This window comes from Caretta caretta, chromosome 28, assembly GCF_965140235.1.
Source record: "Caretta caretta isolate rCarCar2 chromosome 28, rCarCar1.hap1, whole genome shotgun sequence".
Taxonomy (NCBI): Eukaryota; Metazoa; Chordata; order Testudines; family Cheloniidae; genus Caretta; species Caretta caretta.
In genome coordinates, this window is record NC_134233.1 from 11,256,978 (window position 1) to 11,264,780 (window position 7,803).

At 51.9% G+C, this 7,803-nt stretch overlaps 1 non-coding gene across 1 annotated transcript; it reads right to left on the reverse strand.

The window, feature by feature from the left end:
- Positions 1-72, reverse strand: TRNAA-UGC (transfer RNA alanine (anticodon UGC)). Its single transcript has one exon. It is a non-coding gene; the product is annotated as a tRNA-Ala (tRNA).
- Positions 73-7,803: the final 7,731 nt, after the last annotated feature.

Consider the following 7,803-nt stretch of genomic DNA (forward strand, 5'->3'; position numbering starts at 1 on the left):
TGGAGATGCTGGGGATCGAACCCAGGGCCTCATACATGCAAAGCATGCGCTCTACCACTGAGCTACATCCCCAGACGGGGGTTGTTGGGGATGGGTTACGCTCAGAGCCCTCCTGTTTCCAGAGCCTCCAGGGGCCTAACGGCAGCATGGGGGACACATTCCCTGCTCTGAGGGCCAAACCCTCTGTCTTGGAGGTTGCTGGTTCTCAGGGGTCACTTTGCAGCAGGGCCAGTTTCTCTATGTGGGGGAGAGAGAGGGCCTGCCCTGGACTCAGGGTGCAGAGATACACTCGGCCCTCTTCCCTGCATTGACTGGCTGGAGCTGCCAGCCCCTGCTGAAAGGTAACGGCGCTGGGGGGCGCTGTGAGTCGCTCAACACCTCACCCTGGTGGAAGAAGTTGGGGGGGGGGGGCTTTTCTCGGATCTGCTATTTCCACCTGCCTGTAAAGTCCAGCTTTCCCCAGCACATTCACTGCAGTGCACTCGGGTCACTGTTTCCATGGCTGACAGCAAATAATTGCTCCCAGTTTCCCTTCTATCTGCAGCACGATTAGCCTGTGTCCGTGGTTAATGAGGTGGAACTAGTTGTCGATGGTTATTCATTCCCCACCTGGACAATTCACACAGTCCCTTTCCTGCTCAAATCCCCAGCACCTCAATGATCCCGGTAGCAGGGATTAGGTTTTCCCTGAGGCCCTGAGATTCTCAGGGTCCTTTTTTCCCTCCACCTGGAGCGAACTCAGCTTTTTCCCCATCCCAGACACTCCATGAAATAACAACAAGCAGCATAAAGAAAGCGGGGAGGGAACATCTCCCGGCCAGGGCTGGAGGTGCCCAGGGCCCCCTGCTTCTCCATTGTTTCCATCGCAGAAGAGGAAGGTTCCTTGGAATTTGACACCCTGCTTTGCACAAGAGACAGAAAGATCTTGATGTTCCTGCGTCTGCACAAAGAAAATTGTCCTTCTGTGTGAAAGAGAGGCAGGAAAAGGCTGTTTCTACCCAAATGATCCACGAGACCAGAAAGTGACGCTGTGCAATTAACAATCTGGTACTACACTAACTCTGCGGTTACTTAGATGCAGCCACAACCGGCTCTGTGGTTGGTAACCTTACAGAGACGCTGCGGGTGATCATGAACTCGAAGCACAATCCCTTTAAACAGCTGCCATTGGAATGTAACACAGACTAGTCCATTCCTCCCAAGGGGATGGGGTTCTTGTTCTTCTGCACATTGTAGCCCACGGAGACCAAGGATCTGCAAATGTGCCTTCATGTGTCTTTGTTTCATTGATGAAAACATAAACTAGACACTCAGAGGATTGGAACTGATTTCAGATGAGGGACCTGTTTGCTAGGTTTCTATGGATTTGCACAGGAAAACACTGAGTGTTTCCATTCATCCCTATTCAGTGGAGCTCCCGAACATAATGGAAATGGAAATGTGCTTATTTTTGTTAAGGGAACAGGCTTGTAAGGGGGCACTTGGATTTGAACCAAGGATCACTTAAGCTGCAGTTAAACACTCGACCACTGTCCAGTTTTGGGCCCCACGCTACAAGAAAGATGTGGAAAAATTGGAGAGAGTCCAGCGAAGGGCAACAAAAATGATTAGGGGACTGGAACACATGAGTTATGAGGAGAGGCTGCGGGAACTGGGATTGTTTAGTCTACGGAAGAGAAGAATGAGGGGGGATTTGATAGCTGCTTTTAACTACCTGAAAGGTGGACCCAAAGAGGATGGATCTAGACTATTCTCAGTGATAGCGGATGACAGGACAAGGAGGAATGGTCTCAAGTTGCAGTGGGGGAGGTTTAGGTTGGATATTAGGAAAAACTTTTTCACTAAGAGGGTGGTGAAACACTGGAATGCGTTACCTAGGGAGGTGGTAGAATCTCCTTCCTTAGAGGTTTTTAAGGTCAGGCTTGACAAAGCCCTGGCTGGGATGATTTAGTGGGGATTGGTCCTGCTCTGGGCAGGGGGTTGGACTAGATGGCCTCCTGAGGTCCCTTCCAACTCTGTTATTCTATGATTCTATGAGTCTATGATTCAAATCCCTGACGTAATCCCACTCCGTCCAGTAGCCCCAGGCACATTCCAAGCGTTGGATTCGAGACACTGAGTCAGCTTCCTGCAGTGAGTTTCAGCCTTCCCACAGGTAATTTGTGGGGGCTCGCCATTTTCGGATGTTCTTGTTTATTTCCCCTCCATCCAATTCAAATGAGTTTGAAATTACTTATGGCAACATTCTTTCACCTACTTTGGTAAACAGAACAGTTATCAAATGTTGTACTGAGAGACCAGTCAGTGGGGAACAGAGCGATAGTCATTTGTAAACCAGTTGCATTAAGAACCACAGGTCTCTGGATGGGGGTAGGCCACCGTGGGGATGGGGGTGTCACAGAGAATTTGGAGGGAGGTGGCGGAGTAGAGGGTGGAAGAGGTTGAATTAGGGTACATTTTCCCTTGGCCCCGAAAGGGGCAGCACAACATGCCCAATTAAAAGGGGGTGTCACGCCTGAAGAATTTACAATATCCACCAAAATAACAGTAACAACAAGACAAACACAGAACACAATGTTTTGTTGCGACAGGGGACCCACGGCGTTCTGGGTTTTCTTCCACTGGCACCAGCTTGCCCAGAAAGTGTCTGAAAAAGAAAATAAGCATTCCCCAGCCCCTGGGTGGGGACAGATGATTGCTTAAAAATGCCCCTTTCTTTTCACATTTTTTTTGGCTGACTGCAGGAAAACCAAAAAATTACCTTTATATTTTGTTTGTTTGTTTTTTTATTCAAAGGATACTTGCTGCATACCTAGGCAGAGGAGGCCTGTCTATGTAAACACGGTCTGTTCCTGAAGTCTTTCCCCCAGCTCGTCACTAGATGTGAGGGGGGAGGTCATTCAGGCCTTCCTTACACTTCGTATTTAAAAACTCCTTATTGTTCCTACCTCTGCTGGCCTTAGATTTCTCCTCCTGTCCCTTCTTTGGCAGCTCATATGAGGTGGCCAAGTGGTGAAAGTGGTGGGCTGCTAATCATTGTGTTTTGCATGCATGGGTTTGAATCCCATCCTCATTGTGTGCATTTTGTCTTCTCCCCTCCTTCACAAACAACCATCTCCCCTTTGGTACAAGCCACATTGCTTCCTGTAAACAAAAACCTTCTCAGGAACGCAGACCTCCCTTGCTGTCAATAAAACACGTCTAAATCCCAGATTTCTCAAAGAGTTCTTTGTTTCTTAGTATTTATCTCAAAAGGTAACAGCCTCATAATGTCCCCCAAACACCCTGGGACCAGCCCAAATAATTAAAATGCCCCCACCTCAGCCATGACAGTGACCCACAGCTAGCATGTCTAGGTCAAGGTGTTCTGGAGGAAGCAACTCAAACATTTTCTCTCTGCTTCCCTTGGCGAGGTCTGACTGGGAAAACAAAATTGAAAATTTTCTGCTGGGATACCAATTCTAGTCTGTTTGGGAACTTTCATTTGAATGGATTATTATTATTCTCTTCTGATCTCTGAATTATTTCAGTTCAGTCTTTGTCCTCCAGATGTGTTGCCAGGTGTTGAATTGCAGGGGAGAGAGGCCAAGTCATGACGTCTCTTCCCCTCTTCCAACTTGCTAGAAAGTTCCTCTGCCTTGATGTGAGTCAAGCAGTGTCCATTGTCTCTGGGCTGTCTCGGAGGAGTCCGCATTGTACACGGTTCCTGGGAGAGTCCTTGGGAGCGTGGATACCTTCACTGAGCCAGCAGCAAGTCTGGCTCCTCCAGCGTCACACCGGAAAGGCTGGCGGTGGCCATTTCCCAGCCTCATCACATATTTCAGTGACGCACCCAGAGCAAAACTCCACCACTTCCCAGACAAGCCTAGCACACACCATCCACCCAGCCACTAGCCTTCAACAGATCACGACTTTTACAATGATAGCTCACCAGGCCGACTCTGTACAAATCGTACCTTAATTCTATGAGAGTGGTGACTATGGGGTTTCCAGGGTGCTGCTTTGAGCACAGCCTGCCACCCCTGGGCTGACACTGCAATGGAGAGGTCCCCGTAGAGTCCCTCTCTCCCGGGATAAAGATGGCAGCAGGGCTGGCCTGGGTCACCTGACTTGGGCTCCTAGAGCTCAAGCTGTGGGGCTCAAAACTGGGGTGCAGATATTGGTGTTCATGCTGAAGCCTGGGGTCGGAAACCCTCACCCCTCGAGGGCCTCAGAGATTGGGCTCAAGCCCATCTGTCTCCACTGTCATTTTATAGCCCTGCAGCCCCAGCCCCATAAGCCTGAGTTAACTGCCCCGGGCTCTGGGACAGGTGCCCTGGGTGTTTTAATCGCTGTGAAGACATAACGTTGGGATATGTCTACAGTGCAATGAATCACCCATGGGTGGCCTGTGTCACATTAATCCAGGACAGCGGCTTGGGCTGTAAAGTTGCAGGGTACGTGTCTCAGCTCAGGCTCAGGCCCCTGCTCTAGGAGCCCAGAAGGTTGGGCGGGAGTTTGGCAAGTGAAAAGGTAAAACCGCAGTGAAGTATTCCCCTGGACTCAATGGCATTTCTCCATTTCTCTGTCTGTTTCGGGGCAGTGACAAAACAGGTGCTGCTGTATTCTTTATTTCAAAGGGAGGTTTAGGATTTTCATTCTCAGACACGGTGCACAAAGCAGGACTCAACCCTCGGCATAAACTGAATGAGCCGCCCACAGATTCTGGCAGCCCCAATGAGCCACTTGGTGTGAGAGCTCGGACCTGCCCCTGTCCCAGAGGGAGAGGGTCGTTTGCGAGGGGACTGGAACACTGGCCTATCAGCCCTTCACACCCAAACTTTCAGTCACTCTATTATCAGTGCCTCTGAGTGTAATTTAAACAACAAGAATGGCTACAATGGGCTAGACCAAAGGTCCATCTAACTCTGTTATTTGTCTTCTGATAGGAGCCAGTATCAGGTGCCTTAAAAGCCACTACTGGGAGCTGAACCCAGGATCTCCTGTTTAGAAGACAGGTGCTTTAAACCAGCTAATCCATGGTGCCTTCCTCTGGCTAACGTATGGTGTCTGCCCACACCTGACTCCCTGCCAACCCGCACTGGGCCCTGACAAGCGTTTCTTGTGTTTCGATTCTGTAAAGCAGAGAAGCGGGTGAAGTTTTACTCCCAAGGTGTGTGTGTGATTCTTTGGACAGGTCTATCCTACAAAATTAAGTCAGTAACAACATTACTTTGGGGTGTTAAAAATTTTACCTTCCCTGAGCAATGCAGTTATATCAGCCTAATCCCGGTGTAGATAGCACTGGGTTAACAGGAGGACTTCTTCCCACCCCACTCTGCCTCTTCGGCTGAGGCCTGCTGGTCTACCTTTCACTCGCTCCTCTCTCCCCGAGGCCTCCTTGCCGGCTGCTCATTCCTCTCCGCCCCCTACCCCAAGGTCTGCCCGCCACCCACACCTCTCTGACCCCTCCCCTGAGACCCACCCTGGCCGCCGCTCCCACCTCTCAGCCCCACCCATGAGACCCACCCAGCCTGCCACCCATGCCTCTCCGTCCTGCCCTGCCCACCGCTTGCACCTCTGTGCCCCTCCCCTGAGGCCCACCCTGCCCACCTCTTTCTTCATGCTGCTGTTGTTATTCCATGACACATTAAAGATGGAACGAAAAGCTGAGTTTCCTCCAGGGTGAGGAAAGGAAGGAGACACCAACCCCCTGGCAAAGCTCTGTGCCCCACAGAAAACCTGCCCCCTGCTATTACAGTCACTGATGTACTGGGGATATGACGGGAAAGGGACTGTCTGAATTATCGAGGCAGGAATTTTACAACAATCTACAGCAACATCACTGGCCACAAACACACTCTCCTCATGCTCCAGCCAGAAGGGAAACGAGCAGGAATTCTTGTTCAGCCCTGGGCACACTTACACAACAGCACAGCAGTGAGTGTGTTGTGGACGCTGGTCTGAGGAAACAATTGGAAACGATCACTCAGTGAGAACAGAACTAGAGTGTCGTGAGAGCGCTCTATAAAGCAAGTAGTTGTGACTGAGTGGTTAAGGTGGTGGACTCGAAACCCCTTGGGGGGGGGGGGTCTCCCTGTGCAGGTTTGAACCCTGCCAACTACGGAGGAAGTTGTGGCTCTTCAGTTTCAGTGCCTGAGCATCCTTGGCCCCAGTGGGAGCCAGGCTACGTCTACACGACAGAGTTATGCTGCTTTAGTTAAAGCGTTTTAATTAAGCCGCTGTTGCATGTCCACACTAGGCTGCTTGTGTAACCGGAGCGCACCCAGGCTAGCAGCTCTTGGATCGCCACAGAGAGCAGTGCATTGTGGGACGCTATCCCACTGTGCAACTGGCCGCAGGGTGCTTTGGGAAGGGTTTGCAATGCCTCGTGGGCAGCCACACGAGGCAGGTTTCTCTATCCCATTGTTCCATGGGCATCCGACTCGATTGCCAGCTGCTTTTCAGCTGCCGTGGGCGTGGTGGGCAGAGAGTGTGTGTGTGTTGGGGACAGACAGTGTGTGTGTTCGGGGAGCGTGTGTGTTGTGGAAGAGTGAGTGTGTTGGCACGCTGTCCCTAAGTTCAGACAGCTGCTGGAAGCAACCAGTCCTGAGTCGGGGGAGCGGGATACCCCAGTCCTGAGTCAGGGGGACTGGGACACCCCAGTCCTGAGTCAGGGGGAGGGGGACAGCCCCGACATCAGCCCCCACTTCCCGCACTGGCTCAGCACAGCCCAGCAGTCTCTGTCACATACACACACTCACACACACTGCTGCCTGCCTGGCTGTGTGTCAGGGTGCAGGACGAGGGGGGTTTAGAGGGCCATGGGCCCAGCACTTTTTAGCAGCTCTAAGAACGGACGACGGAGGGGGGAACAAGGTGGAGCCTTGGAGGAAGGGGCGTTCTGTGGGTGTGGCCTCGGAGGGAGGGGTGGCATCAGGGAGAAGGGGCGGTGTGAGATTGGGGCCTCAGGGAGAAGGGGCGGAGTGAGTGAGGGCTGGGGGGAAAGGGGTGTCATGGGGGCGTCACAGTTCGGACGCCGGTGGCCCCCCCACTGTAAGGAAGATTCCACCACCGCTGCTCTGGGTCCTAGGTGTGGTGAATTTGTCAGGTCTGAGACAGCAGTTGCTTGTGAATGACAGTGACCCCTTTGCCAATTGGCACAAATAAGCTTTTGTCACACATTGCAACGGGGCAAGGCAAGACGGCTATAGTAAAGTAGTGAGGAACAGGTATGTTAGCCCCAGGCTAAACAAATCCTTGGTACCATGGTAACCAAACGGCAGTTGTTTCAGGTTAATCAAGACACCTTGGGCCAATTAAGATCCTTCTAGAAAGCAGTGGAGATAGCTAGGTTGATTGGAACACGTGAAGCCCATCAAGGCCTGGCTGGAACTAGTGGAAAGCCTCCCAGTTCATCAGTGAGGCGCATGTGTCAGGATCTGTAGGAGGAAGCCGTGCTGTTGGAGGAACCAAGCAGTACAAATCCACATCAGGTGCAAGGAAGGAGGCCCTGAGGTAACAGCGAAGGAGATACTGAGTGGGGGCTGCTGTGGGGAAGCGGCCCAGGGAATTGTACACGTCCTATTTCCCAAAAGTCAGCTACCATAGCTGCTACTTTTAGGGTCCCTGGGCTGGAGCCCAGAGTAGAGGGCGGGCCCGGGCTCCCCCCTCCCCTCCCCTTCCTGATTTATCATGGATACTGGGAAACAGAGATTGTGCGAGGGAGGGTTGCTTCTCCTCACCTCCCTTGCTAGCTTATGATGGCTCAGTAAGCTGTGGCCCTTGCCTCTAGAGAGAGAGAAGGGCTACGTGGAGGGTCAC